Source organism: Bubalus bubalis, chromosome 6 (assembly GCF_019923935.1).
Source record: "Bubalus bubalis isolate 160015118507 breed Murrah chromosome 6, NDDB_SH_1, whole genome shotgun sequence".
In the NCBI taxonomy this organism is placed as follows: Eukaryota; Metazoa; Chordata; class Mammalia; order Artiodactyla; family Bovidae; genus Bubalus; species Bubalus bubalis.
Genome location: NC_059162.1, coordinates 91559109 through 91571485, shown reverse-complemented (window position 1 = coordinate 91571485; position 12377 = coordinate 91559109). Strand labels below are relative to the sequence as shown.

At 50.3% G+C, this 12377-nt stretch overlaps 1 protein-coding gene across 3 annotated transcripts in view; it reads right to left on the bottom strand.

Annotated features, from left to right (window-relative positions):
- The window catches only part of SSBP3 (single stranded DNA binding protein 3), a 165856-nt gene that overhangs the window by 108064 nt on the left and 45415 nt on the right, over window positions 1-12377 (bottom strand). The window lies entirely within an intron of this gene.

Here is a 12377-nt window from a genome sequence, read left to right as displayed (position 1 = left end):
AACACCTACATGAGCCCACAGCTGGGCAAAATCATTGCACACAAAGCCTAGTTTATAATGAAGGGTTGAAAAGCTAATTCGTGTAACATAGTCAACACTATTGAAAGCGAAAAACACAGTGGTGGTCTGTGTACCTTGCTCACCCTTGTGACTGTCAGGCTGGCTGCGGGCTGCAGCCACTGCCGCTAACCCAGCATCACAAGAGAAGATCTACCTCGTGTCACTAGTCCGGGGAAAAGTTCAAAATTCAACATCTAAAGTATGGGTTTTCACTTATTTCATATTACTTTCCCAAAGTCGTAAAGTCAAAAAAAAATTGTAAGTCAAACCAGCAACCAGTCTGTCAAGTCTGTAAATCCTTTGTACGTGTAGTCAAGTTAGGACAAGATCATCCTGGGTTAGGATGGACCCTAATCCAATGACGGGGATCCTTATAAAATAAGGGAAATTTAGGCACACAGACACACGGGGAGGCCATGGGATGACAGAGGCAGAGACTGGAGAGACGCGAGCCAAGAAACGCTGAGGAGTGCCAGCAACACCAAAAAATAAGAGAAAGGTATGGAACAGGCTCCTCCCCGGGGACTTTTTTTTTTTTTCCCCCGCTTTTTATTTTTATTTATTTTTTTAATTTTTATTTTTACTTTACATAATTGTATTAGTTTTGCCAAATATCAAAATGAATCTGCCACAGGTATACATGTGTTCCCCATCCTGAACCCTCCTCTCTCCTCCCTCCCCATACCATCCCTCTGGGTCATCCCAGTGCACCAGCCCCAAGCATCCAGTATCATGCATCGAACCTGGATTGGCATCTCATTTCATACATGATATTTTACATGTTTCAATGCCATTCTCCCAAATCTTCCCACCCTCTCCCTCTCCCACAGAGTCCATAAGACTGTTCTATACATCAGTGTCTCTTTTGCTGTCTCGTACACAGGGGTATTGTTACCATCTTTCTAAATTCCATATATATGCGTTAGTATACTGTATTGGTGTTTTTTCTTCTGGCTTACTTCACTCGGTATAATAGGCTCCAGTTTCATCCACCTCATTAGAACTGATTCAAATGTATTCTTTTTAATGGCTGAGTAATACTCCATTGTTGAGAGGCAACATGGCCCTGCCAACACCTTAATTCCTGACTTCTAGCCTCCAGACCTGCGAGGGGATACATTTGTTGTTTAAAGCCACCCCATTTGTGACAGCCTGTTACTGCAGCCTAGGAAACGGATACAGCCTGAATTATTTCCAACTCGCCAACCTCCACCTACACCCTGCCCCACCCCTCTCCTCCTCCTCTGCACTGCTCCCAACTCAGGGTTCTGTGACCCACCTTGACATTTGTGCAGCCACCCTTGACCTCCCACCAATACCGTGTGGGACACGTTAGAGTCCCCATTCCCCGTCTGTGTCACAGCGACACAGGTGACCTTTACTGGGTGGTGGGTTCTGCCCCTTTCCCTACCAACTAACCGCCAAGGACAGTGTGAGACAGTGCACGAGATGTTACAAAATACAGAGAAGAGGTGAGGAGGGAGTGGAAAGTGGGTGGAAATAAGGAGAGTCAGCAGAAAGGGGGAGAGAGAAGGATAAAGTTCAGAACAGAGCCTGAAGGCCAAAGGCAAAGACAAGAGGCAAAGAAAGCAGCCCGTCCCCCTGCCCCCCATGGCCAGCCACACACTTCTCACTCCCTCCCCCACTCGCTTGATGCCTGCTGGAACTTTTTACTCCAACAGCCTGCCAAGCAGGTTAACACCCGGAGAGCAGTCTACCCACACAGCTGTTGCACTTTGAGCTTCTGCAAAGAGAAAGCCAACCCACTTCCATCCAGAGGCTGTACTTTATTTGTTTTGGGTTTTCACTACCTGGAACTTGAGGGGGCCGAGTCAACATCAGATGGTCAACAAGCTGGCTGGTGGATGGATGCCGCTTGAGGTTCCCCATGCTGCTTCACCTGTGGCAGCTTAAGGGGCAGAGTCACCTGGGGTCCTGGGGCATCAGGGTGGGCACATCCCAGCCTCACTCCCCTACTACACTCACAGCTCAGATGGTGGGAGGCCGGGAGACTGACAGCAGTCACTGGGGAAGCAAGTGGCCTCTAAATCTCACCTCCACTTCCAGAAACCATCAGAAACAAAGCAGCCTCCAGCAGTGGCAGCGATGATGGTTAATACTGATCTATTACAGTTGGTCAGAGACCACACCAAGCCCTCGTACCACAATCTTCTTGGGCTCTGACACTCACACTCAAATCAAGTCCACAAAATAAAGCCAGCTTCAAGGGACAAGTGCAGCACTGGAGAGGCAGCCTGGTATCTTGTTGAGAACCTGGGCTGGGCCAGAGACCCAGCTCCACTCCCTGCAAACTGTATGCCACTGAGCTGGCCAACAAAGATTTACTGAGCACCTGCAATGTGCTCTAGAGCCCTTGTCTGTAAAACGGGGTGACCACACCTACCTTAACACAGCTCATCAGAGGAAGGGACATGATGGCAAACCTAAGATGCTTAGCCAACAGTGGGTATTTTTAAAAATAGCCGCTACAAAGGAGAGATCAGAATTATTATGGTCCTATTTTCCAAATCAGCTTAAGGTCAACAGCGGATTCCCCATCAGTCACGAGAATGTCAGCCCCATGAGGACAGGCAGGGTTATCGTCTGCACTGCTCCCCCCTGTACTCGTGGCATTTACAACAGTGCCTGGCTCAGGGCAGGAGCTCAGATGTTTGTGATATGAATGAAAAACTGCTGGATATCCAAGGCACCCAACAGTGGATGCATCAAAACTGCCATGACACATAAAACATCCTGGGGATGAAAGGACAGAAGACGAGATTATAAACAAACAGTCCTGCCCGCCCAGCCAGGAATACAAGGCCTGAGTGCCCACTGGTTCCCTCCCAGTGAAGCCAAGTTCAAAGGGGAGCTGAGCAGTGATCTGCTTCTGGAGAAGCAAACCGGCTCCTCTCAGAGAAACCAGGTAAAGACCAGTGGGGTCCTCATCGTATTCATAAAATGAGGGCTAAGAAGGTGCACGAGGAACCAGGTGTGGAAGGGCCAGAAAAACACATCAGCATTACTTTGCAGCTATCTTTTCAAGAGATGGCTCTCAGTTCACTGAGGATTTGTCACCCACTTTAACTTCTCTCTCCTCTACCCATTTCCGCGTCAGGTTCAAACATACCTGGAGAACACCCTGGACCGCAGAACACAATCAGCTGCCGTCTGGAGCCCCGCCCCCCAGTATCCCATCCCCCCAGGGGCTCTTCCACCGAAGCTGCTGGCTGTCACGCCAACTCTTCTGCCCAAGATTAAACTTCACCAAACCCCAACCCAGGGTACTTCACTGAGAAGGCCTTTACCATTTCCATCCCTCCTCGCTGTGCCCCAGCTGCCACTCCTACCCTGGGACGATTAAGACCCACTCAGATGTAGGACTCAGGGGGCGGCCATGTGAAAAGGCTTTGTGACAGAGGGGCAGCTTACAGGCTGAGCCACTGCCTTCCCCAGTGTGTGACTGGGGGATCAGGGGCTTTAGCCTCTCCGAGCTCTGGTTCTGCCATTCCTAAAAATGGGCATATATGTTATAGCAACAGTACCTCCCAATGCGGCTGGAGTAGGGGACTCCAGGTAAGAACACAAGAACGGCCCCAAAACGGTTTCTTTTTTTTTTATTTTAAGCGTGGTACAAACGCTATTCCTAGAAACTCTTAGTCTTCTCTTTCTCGCCCGTGGAAGAATGGACAGAAGTACAAGCTAGAAAACCGTGCCAAGCACAAACAGTCCTGCAAAGCAGAAGTGCTCCCGTTTTTCTCAAGTGATTAACAGGTCCAAGAAAGGCTGGGGTGCGATTTACGAGGGCCACAGCCAAGAGAGATTTATAAGCGTATGGCCTTCGGATGGTTTTCTAAGACTGTGCACAACCCTCCTTTGGCTAAGGATCTCAGCAGCAAGTAATTTTCTAATTGATTCATTAGCACTCCAATCAACTACCACTGTAGACACAAGGGCCTTGCTTAGGTCTCAAATGCCTGAGCGCAGGACGCTGAGCTGAAAGAAACACTCCAGCTCCCGGTTAGCTCAGCCCAGGGGTGCGGAGACAGCCCTACACAGAGACCCTCTAAAAACCGCAACCAACACCGAAAGCAACTCAGAGACTAGAAACAGAGCCTACACAGCTTCTGAAATGTGACTGTTTGTAATGAGAATTTTCTGACTGGAACATGATTGTGCAAAAATGGAAAGTAAAAGAGGAGGAAAACACCCTGAAAAGAAGTAGTCCCCCCCCACATTAGTCAGCACAGTTAGTCTTGATGGTGGAAAGAAGGAGTGACTTTTTCTTCTTTCTCCTTTTCAAAATGACCATGTATGGCACACATAATTTCTTGTTTTCTCAGGTGTAAAGCCATGGCAATTATGCCCAATTCCCAGGGTTACTATAAGGATGAAATCAGATCATGAATGAAACAACCAGAACCCACGAGCTGCGGGCTCCGGACAGAGCACCAGGCTTTCCCGTCAGCCACTCTCAGGCCAAAAATCAAAGTTATGCTCAGGGAGGTTATAAATTACTCCTGTCACCTGTGAATTGTTGAAGCTACAAATGCTGAAATTCACAGATCTCAAGAGTAATGCTGTAATAATTTAAATATAAATTAAGCTTTAAAAACAGTCTTCCTTCATCGTTCCATACTCCTTTGGCATGTGGGATATTCACATAAGACAGGATTCCTCAATGGGCCAAGGCAGTACTAGGAAGGAGCCTCCAGCAGATAGTCTACAGAAATGATCAAAGATGGCACTTGACCATCACGGGATCCCGGACCTGTTTGCCGCCTGTACACCCAGCTGTAGAAAAGTCCTCAAACAACACAAGGCATTTTGGAAGGACTCCTGACTCAACCGAGCCTGAAAGAGCGCTCTCCTCTACCTAGCCAGCCAGATGCCCACCCATCCATCCATTCATCTGTTCACCCACCCGACCTATCTATCCATCTGAACATCAAGTTTATTCTCCATAAGGAACTCCTGGGTGAGCCAAGAAGCAGTAGGAACTCAGCAATTCAACAGTCTTCCTTATTAGGAAAGACAAAACACATCAAGTAGCCTCAGTCTACACAGCCTTGGGCTAGACAGGGCTCAAGGTACATAAAAGGACCGAAGGCCTACAGACCTGACTCTGCTCATCAGAGCAAAGCTTCAGAACTAGAGCAGGACACCTTAGGAAGCCTGAAGGAAACTGATTCAAGCCCTACTTCCCCTAGCGAGGAATTAACGTGTTACCCTAGGAAGTGACCTTCTCCAGAAAACCCAAATGGATCCAAGTTTCTTGGCTGGTAAGTAAGGTGGCTTCTTCAACTGACATCGTGAAAAAACGTCAAACTTCCACAAAACATACCAAGGGAAACTTTGTCAAAAACTGTTCTACCAGGTCTCCCCAGCTTCCTATGAGGCTTCATCTCATCTCCAAACCCCTTCCTCCTTTCCCCTCACCTCCCACTTTTCAGAGCATAAAGTCACCCGTGTCGTGTCTTACTATGGCAACGTTAACACAACAAGGCAAACATAAATGTGGGTGGGTGGCTACCATCTGATGAGTCTCCCTGCGCCGGGATCTGCAGCAGGAAGCAGCTGCATCTCACTCATCTTTTTCACCATTCGATCCTCTACCATGATCAGCACTGTACTCAGCACTGTATTATTATTATTATTATTGTGAGCAGAAATGTGTGGACAGTGCAACTGCTCTGAAATCGCTGTATGGTGGTAAATTCTTTGTTGATTTTTCCTACTCTAAAACAGAGGATGACTAATCGAAGAACCTCAACAAGGTCCATGAAACTCAACCAGGAGGCACCACAGTAGAACAGAAAATCCATCCACCCCCAAAACACATAAGCAGGCTCTGTGGGGTACTCCTTGAATGGTGAACCCTAGAATGCAGGGGAAACTTTAGGGGAGGGGGGATGAGCCGACCCTCAGGAGCTCCAGGTTTTGGTGGCAGCCCTGCAGGTAATGTGCCCCCAGGTGGTCAACCATCCCGTGCAGCCCTGGGTTTCTTCACCTGTAAAGAATCCACTAAGGATCCCTCCACACCCCCGCAATGGGAAATGCAGTTCTCTGAGGGCCTCGGCCAACTTTGGAGATGAACACAGTTTGTTTTATCTATTTTGCATCTAATGAGGCCTCGGCTCTCTAATTGGAATAGGGACGATCCATTCTTTCTATCAAAATCAGGCCTATTGTTTGTTTTTTTTTTTTAGGCCTATTGTTGAGAGGAAGACCTCTGGGCCAAAATCTAAGCCAAAGTGGGAAAGATGGTCACCTCTAATTTTTTTTTTTTTTTTAAAGTAGAACAAGAAGTTTATTATTCCCACTCAGTAGTTTCTGGGGGCTTTGATGTTAAGTCATACATGATCAAGAAATACCAGATATCTTCTTAACCCTAGACACCATCTTTAACATCACCTCTACAGGGATCTCATGGCCAGGGGCTGCAGATACACCAGTCATGAAATCACTAGTAATAACAGTTCGAATAACCACAGATCTCTGGCATGAAGGCTACTTTTGAAGTGGGTCCCAATCAAAATGTAAAGGTGTCAAGATCACAGGCATTTGGCTGGTTTTCCCAGCATACCCAGACTCCCTGAGAATCTTATGGGCCTCAAAATCAGCTTGGCATAAAGTACTGAGCACCCCTACTGTTTTACATCCTAAAGGTCTCAGAAATCTTCAGTTCAACCCGCCTCTCCTCACTTCACCACTACACACACACACACACACAGTTAGCCCAACCCCAGCAGCTCTGATCTTGAAGACCTTTCCTTTTAGCTGGTTCTGAGATGCTTTCACTTGCAAAGGCCCTCTGCACTCACTATGTTCAAACTCACCCCTAAGTCAGGATCTCTCTCGATAGGAAAATTAGAGTTTGGAGTACCCAAGTAAATTACATGCAGAGTAACAACCCAATTACAACCACTTTCTCAGGTTCCATGAAAGTCAACAAAAACAGGCAGGGTCCCAAGGCTGCCCCCAGGGTGTGGCTGGACCCCTGTCTCCTCAAAGCTGCAGTTCAAAGACAAAGGAGGTAGCGCTCAACACACCCTCGCTGAAATGCATGAAATCACACAAAACTACAGACAACGACTAGGCAAAACTCTGAAGCCACATTCTATACTGAGAAGCCACATTCTGTACTGAGAAGCCAGTCTGAGGCTCAGCAGAGCAGAAAGACTTGGCCAAGATGCTTCTTCTATCCATGGCCATGGGCCAGGGGACCTGAGGTGCTGAGGATGATGAGGTTGATTCCTGTGTTTTACAGATGGGAGACTGTGGTGCAAAGGGGACCAGAGCTGGGCTGGACCCTGTCCCTTGGCTGCAGGTGGCAGACCACGTGCCATCCCAAGAACACTCATGTGTCACAACACCAGGAAGAGCTGACCAGCAAGGGGCAAGTCTCCTATCCCACTGCCCCCAACCCCATCCTCTGAACCCAGAAAGCTGAAGCCTGCAGTCAGCGTGTCTTGCTGTGCGTCGACACTCTGGTCTGAAAAGGAGGCATGTCCCTTTGCCATCTGCAGTGAAGATGCACCTCCTAATTCCCCACACTCCCACCCATCAAGAACCACATTCCGGCCCAACCTTTCCCATGCACCTGCCACACGCTGGAGTGGACAGCCCACTGAATGGGATGGTACAGTGGGGCAAGGCCTCACCTGGGGCCCCAGAGCCCTGCAGAAAGACACTCCTGCCTCTCTGGTCCTCTGCTTCTGCATCTATGAAGGAGAAGCAGTGGTTCTTCAAACTACCCACTGGGCCTTTAACCCACAGACGTCTCTTCGGAGAGCCCACGACTGTGACAAGGAAAGAGAGTGAGCCATACAAAATTCCCTCACCAATTCCAGGAACCCTCAATCTCTCCAGAGGGAAGAAATCCGGAAAAGTAAGACACCCAGGGAGCCACCAACTGCCAATCCCTGTGAACCTGGGCATGAGCTAACACAGAACACTGCATAGGGAACCATGTTTAGAAAGGTTTGGACTTCTGAACACACCATCTACACGTTCCAATTACTGAGCCCATAGATTTCCAGGTAATTACAGCCAAGAGGAAAGAAGGACAAACAGAGAGGACCCCTGTGAGAAAGGTGGGCTGAGGAATGTGACTGTCTCTGCCTTTCCAAGCCAAAAAAAACCCTTCCTGTCCTCCATACAAGGTGCCTCTAAAAGTAAGGGGAGAGGTAGGCAATGGGCCCTCACACACGGGGAGCCCTCAGGCCAGGAGAGTGATCTGAGCCTCCCCTTCTCTGCAGGGCCTGGCACGTGCAGCATCCGATCAACGTTTGCCAAGTGAATGAATGAAAGTAGATATTCGTCCTGCGCCTTTCTGCTGCAGGTATGGAGCTGAGTCCACAGCAGACATGCAGCTAATGTGCTGAACTAAAGCAAATTTCTGGACAACATCCAGCTGAAGGTAAATAGAAGAAGAGGGCATCAAGTGTAGATACTGCAACAGAGTTTCTCCACCCCTTACTCAAATCTAAGGAAGATTCCTGGCAAACTAAAGAAGTTCTCCTTAAATCCGCCTAAAAAGTCTGTCCCTCTTAGTTCACTAAAAAACAGGATTCAGTTTACATGGTGGTGTTTTAAGAAGGCAGCTATTGTGTGCGGAAAGCAAACCTGAGTGCACACCCTTCTACCCGCGCCCCCGTCTTTATGCGAGGGACACAGACCCACGTTAGGGCTCCTGGAGCCCAGCTCCCTCTCCTCTACCCACCCTGCCTGGCCAGACCCCCATTAGCGCACTGCTCGTGCCATCAACACTGTTGTTTTGGAATGTGCCAGTAATTCTAGCGGCAGGAACAGCAAGCTTTAAGCTCAGTAGAGAAACCAGCTGGAGAGGCAGCCTCATGAAATAATGAAATGCCAAACCAACCCCTACATCTTCTCCAGTCTCTCAGGTCACCTACCAGATTAGAAGGCCTGTTGCTACGGCAACCATATCTTGCAAGTGCCGGCTGAACTTCCCCATAATTTTTAACCCTTTAACTAGCTTGGAGAGGGTGGTGCGCGGATGAACCCAAACTGCGGGAGAGTTGGCTCGCTCTGGTGGCGCTTTTACAAATTAAAGCAAGAAAAGGAAGAAAAACAGCGGTGGGAGTGGAAAGGGAGAGGGTGGGGGGACCAAGGTCCCCAGTGAAGCAAACAGACTAACCGTGGAAAGGAAGCGCCACACACATGCACCTTTCCTGCCCACCGCCACACCACAAAACCACCGCGACGAGGCTGCACAGCAAACTTCATGCACCTGGCAACTCGTCCAAAGCGCAAGAGCCGAAAATGAGATGGGAATAAACAAAGGCAAGACGGGCCTCCGCCTGCCCCTCCTGGCCAGGCTCCGCGGCCTCACTGCAGACGCTGCAGGCCTTCTGGGGTAGGCAGAAGGCGGCCAGGAGCCAGGCGGACGGGGACAGATGGCCGGGCAAGCGCTGGCACTTTCCAGTTGTCTGATAGGCACCTGCTGCCAAACAAGCCCCAACCCCCAGCCCCTCAATCCCACACACGGCTCTGGGATGCGGGGCTGGCTCTGATGGACAGGGACACCAGGCCAAACACCGGGGTTCCGGGGAGCCGGCTTCTCCCACCCTAATCTGCCGACCCACATTTGAAAGCCCTGGTTGGTACCTCCCGGCGGGGCCCACCCCTGAACTGTCCTGTGCCCCCTCTCCATTTCTCACACGAAGTCTTCCTCCTCCCACCCCAACCACTCAGCTCTCTTTGTGCTCAGAGTTCTTGGGGTCTTTCAAGAATAAATCTTTAAAACGACTTTCCTCGGCCTCTCGGATTTGACAAGGAGACTTGATAACCCTACCCAGAGGCGGAAAAACAGGGGTGAAGCCTCCCACCTCACATCTCATCTTCGTGATGGGCAGGGGGTGTTGGCGGGGGTAGTGAATGGGCCTCCCTGTGGGAACAGAGACTCCTGACTGACTGGCCTAGGGACAGACCAGCGGGAGGTCTGCACCGCTAGCGGAGGACCAAGAAAAGACCCCTGGGAAGGAAGGAGAGGAAAGGAGAGGAGAGGAGAGGGGACTGAGCCCGCTCAGAGGAAAGAGGAGTCAGAAGAGGGCAGGAGAGGAGGAAAGGGAGGCAGCAGCCAGGGAGCCAGGAAGGTTCACAGGCAATGGGGACTGTAAGGAAAGCCCTGGCCATGGTGGCAGGGGGGCAGCCTGCCAGCGTCTCACCAGGGTGCCCAGCAGCCCCCCACCCCCAGCAGGCCCTTGATAAATGAGGCTAAAGGACTGCACACAGGCCATAGCCCCCCTCTCAACAGAAGGCTCCGGTTCACAGAGGGTGGGGCTGGGGACACAGGGCAGGATGTATAATGTGGATGGGCAATGCTGCTGTTAGGCTGGGGGAGGGGGGCAGGGGGACTGCTGACACTATTAGCAGAGAAAAAGGAGAAAATTCAACCCTGCATACCACTGCCCACCCCCCACCCCCACCCCCGACCACCTCAGCCCTCCACTGCCGGCCAGCCTGGCCATCTCCACCTGTCACCCATGTAGGGGGACACCTGAGAGGAAGGCCAGTCCAGCGAATTAAAAGTCCTAATGTTCTCTCTGCCAAGAAATTAATGAGACGTACCACAAACGGCCCGGCGCCTGCAGAGGGGTGATGACTTTTATTAGCATGTTCACCGGTCACCCAGCCCCTCTGAGTGCCGAGGGGTCAGCCGGGTTAAAGAGGCACTGAGGCAAGGCCATGGGGTGATGGTGAGGGCAGGCCCGGCCCCTGGGGAGAAGGAGGGCGCAGCTTCAACCGGAGTGAAACCAGGCTGCACACTTAACAAGCACCTGAGCACCATTGAGCAATATTGATAGAAGCGATTGGGGAGAGACCCCTCAAAGGAGGACCACCCCATGGCCAAGGCAAGTGGGCAGCCAGCGCTTAAAGCAGACCTCCTATACCATCTGTGCACGCAAGTGTCCTTATCTTAGGGTCTCCTTTCCTAACCTGTGACAGCACCTTTATAACCCGCTATAGCATTAAGGAAGGGCCGTGAGCTCTAAGAATATTTGCAAGATAAAAAGGAATCCGGTTTTTCCATTTAACCCACCAGATGGGCAGGCTGCCACCAAGCTTATCCATTGTTTGGTCTTGTTTATCCAAATCCTTTGGTTCATTCAATAAATCCTTATTGAGCACTTACTATGTGCGGGCACGGTGCATTCGAAAATGAAGACTCACACACCAGTCGGCCCTCGCATCCAGCAGCTCACAGCCGTGCTCTGACAGCCCTCCATGCCTGCCGTGCACTTAGTATGTAATGGCTACACTGAACTCTTGGATTTTCATCGGGTGTGTCCCCTTAGAGGCAGCACACCCAGCACCGGTGGAGAGAAGAGCAAGGGCAGGTTTAGTGCTTCGGTGTAAACCCCAAGACTGCAGCTAACCAACCAGAAGCTTCCTAAGCAGTTCCACAGCTGCTAAACAAAAACCTCTCATTTTCAGGGAGTCCTGCTGGGGCCTCACTCCAGGGCAGAATACAAGCCTGGCTTCCAGCCACGAAGGCCAACCTGCTGTGTGAAAGAAGGGGAACAGGTGGATTTCACCTCTCTGGGTCTCATTTTCCCCTGCCGGTAAACTGAGGAGCTCGTCCAGTCTGATCTCCAAAGACATCCTAAGATGAGCAATACCATCCCAGCTGGACAAAACTCTGGGAACAAAGCATGCAGGAGCAGGGTTCCAGGCAGAGCCGGCATCCCGTTGCTGTGTCCCCACCCACGCGCTCAACGACATGGGGAAATTCTACCCACGGCTTGGAATAATAATAGAAGTAACATTTAGGTAAGGTTGGGGATTAAACTAAACCTCACATAAGAGGCAGGGATGTTGGCATTTGGGAGCAGGAAACAGGCCTTGGAACGTACTTAATACCTACCACAGAGTAAAGCGGATCACAGCCAGTTCCCAACTCAAGAGCGTCTTCGGCCCCTCCACGTGTCTCCCTCCTGCCAACTCCAGACACTTGGAGGGTGCCGAGCCAAAGCGTGGGGGCTCGAGGTCAGTTTTGGAAGCTACACTTTCAGAACATTGGCACAGCAGAAGCCAGCGAGATGCCTTCCAAAACAGAACAGGAGCTATTTTAAATGGAAACCCACTGGTGGAGGCGGAGGAGTTTTATGAGAAGAACAGAGAACATGAATGAGTTGCTAAAATTAACCCCCACCCCCCCCCAAAAAAAAGCTGTCATAAGGAAGAGGAAGTCTTTCCATCTGATGGCGATAATACCAAGAACACAGACTTCTAACCACTCTAACTGTCTAAAACTGAAATGTGCTGTCCTGTCAGGTAATGAGCTCCCC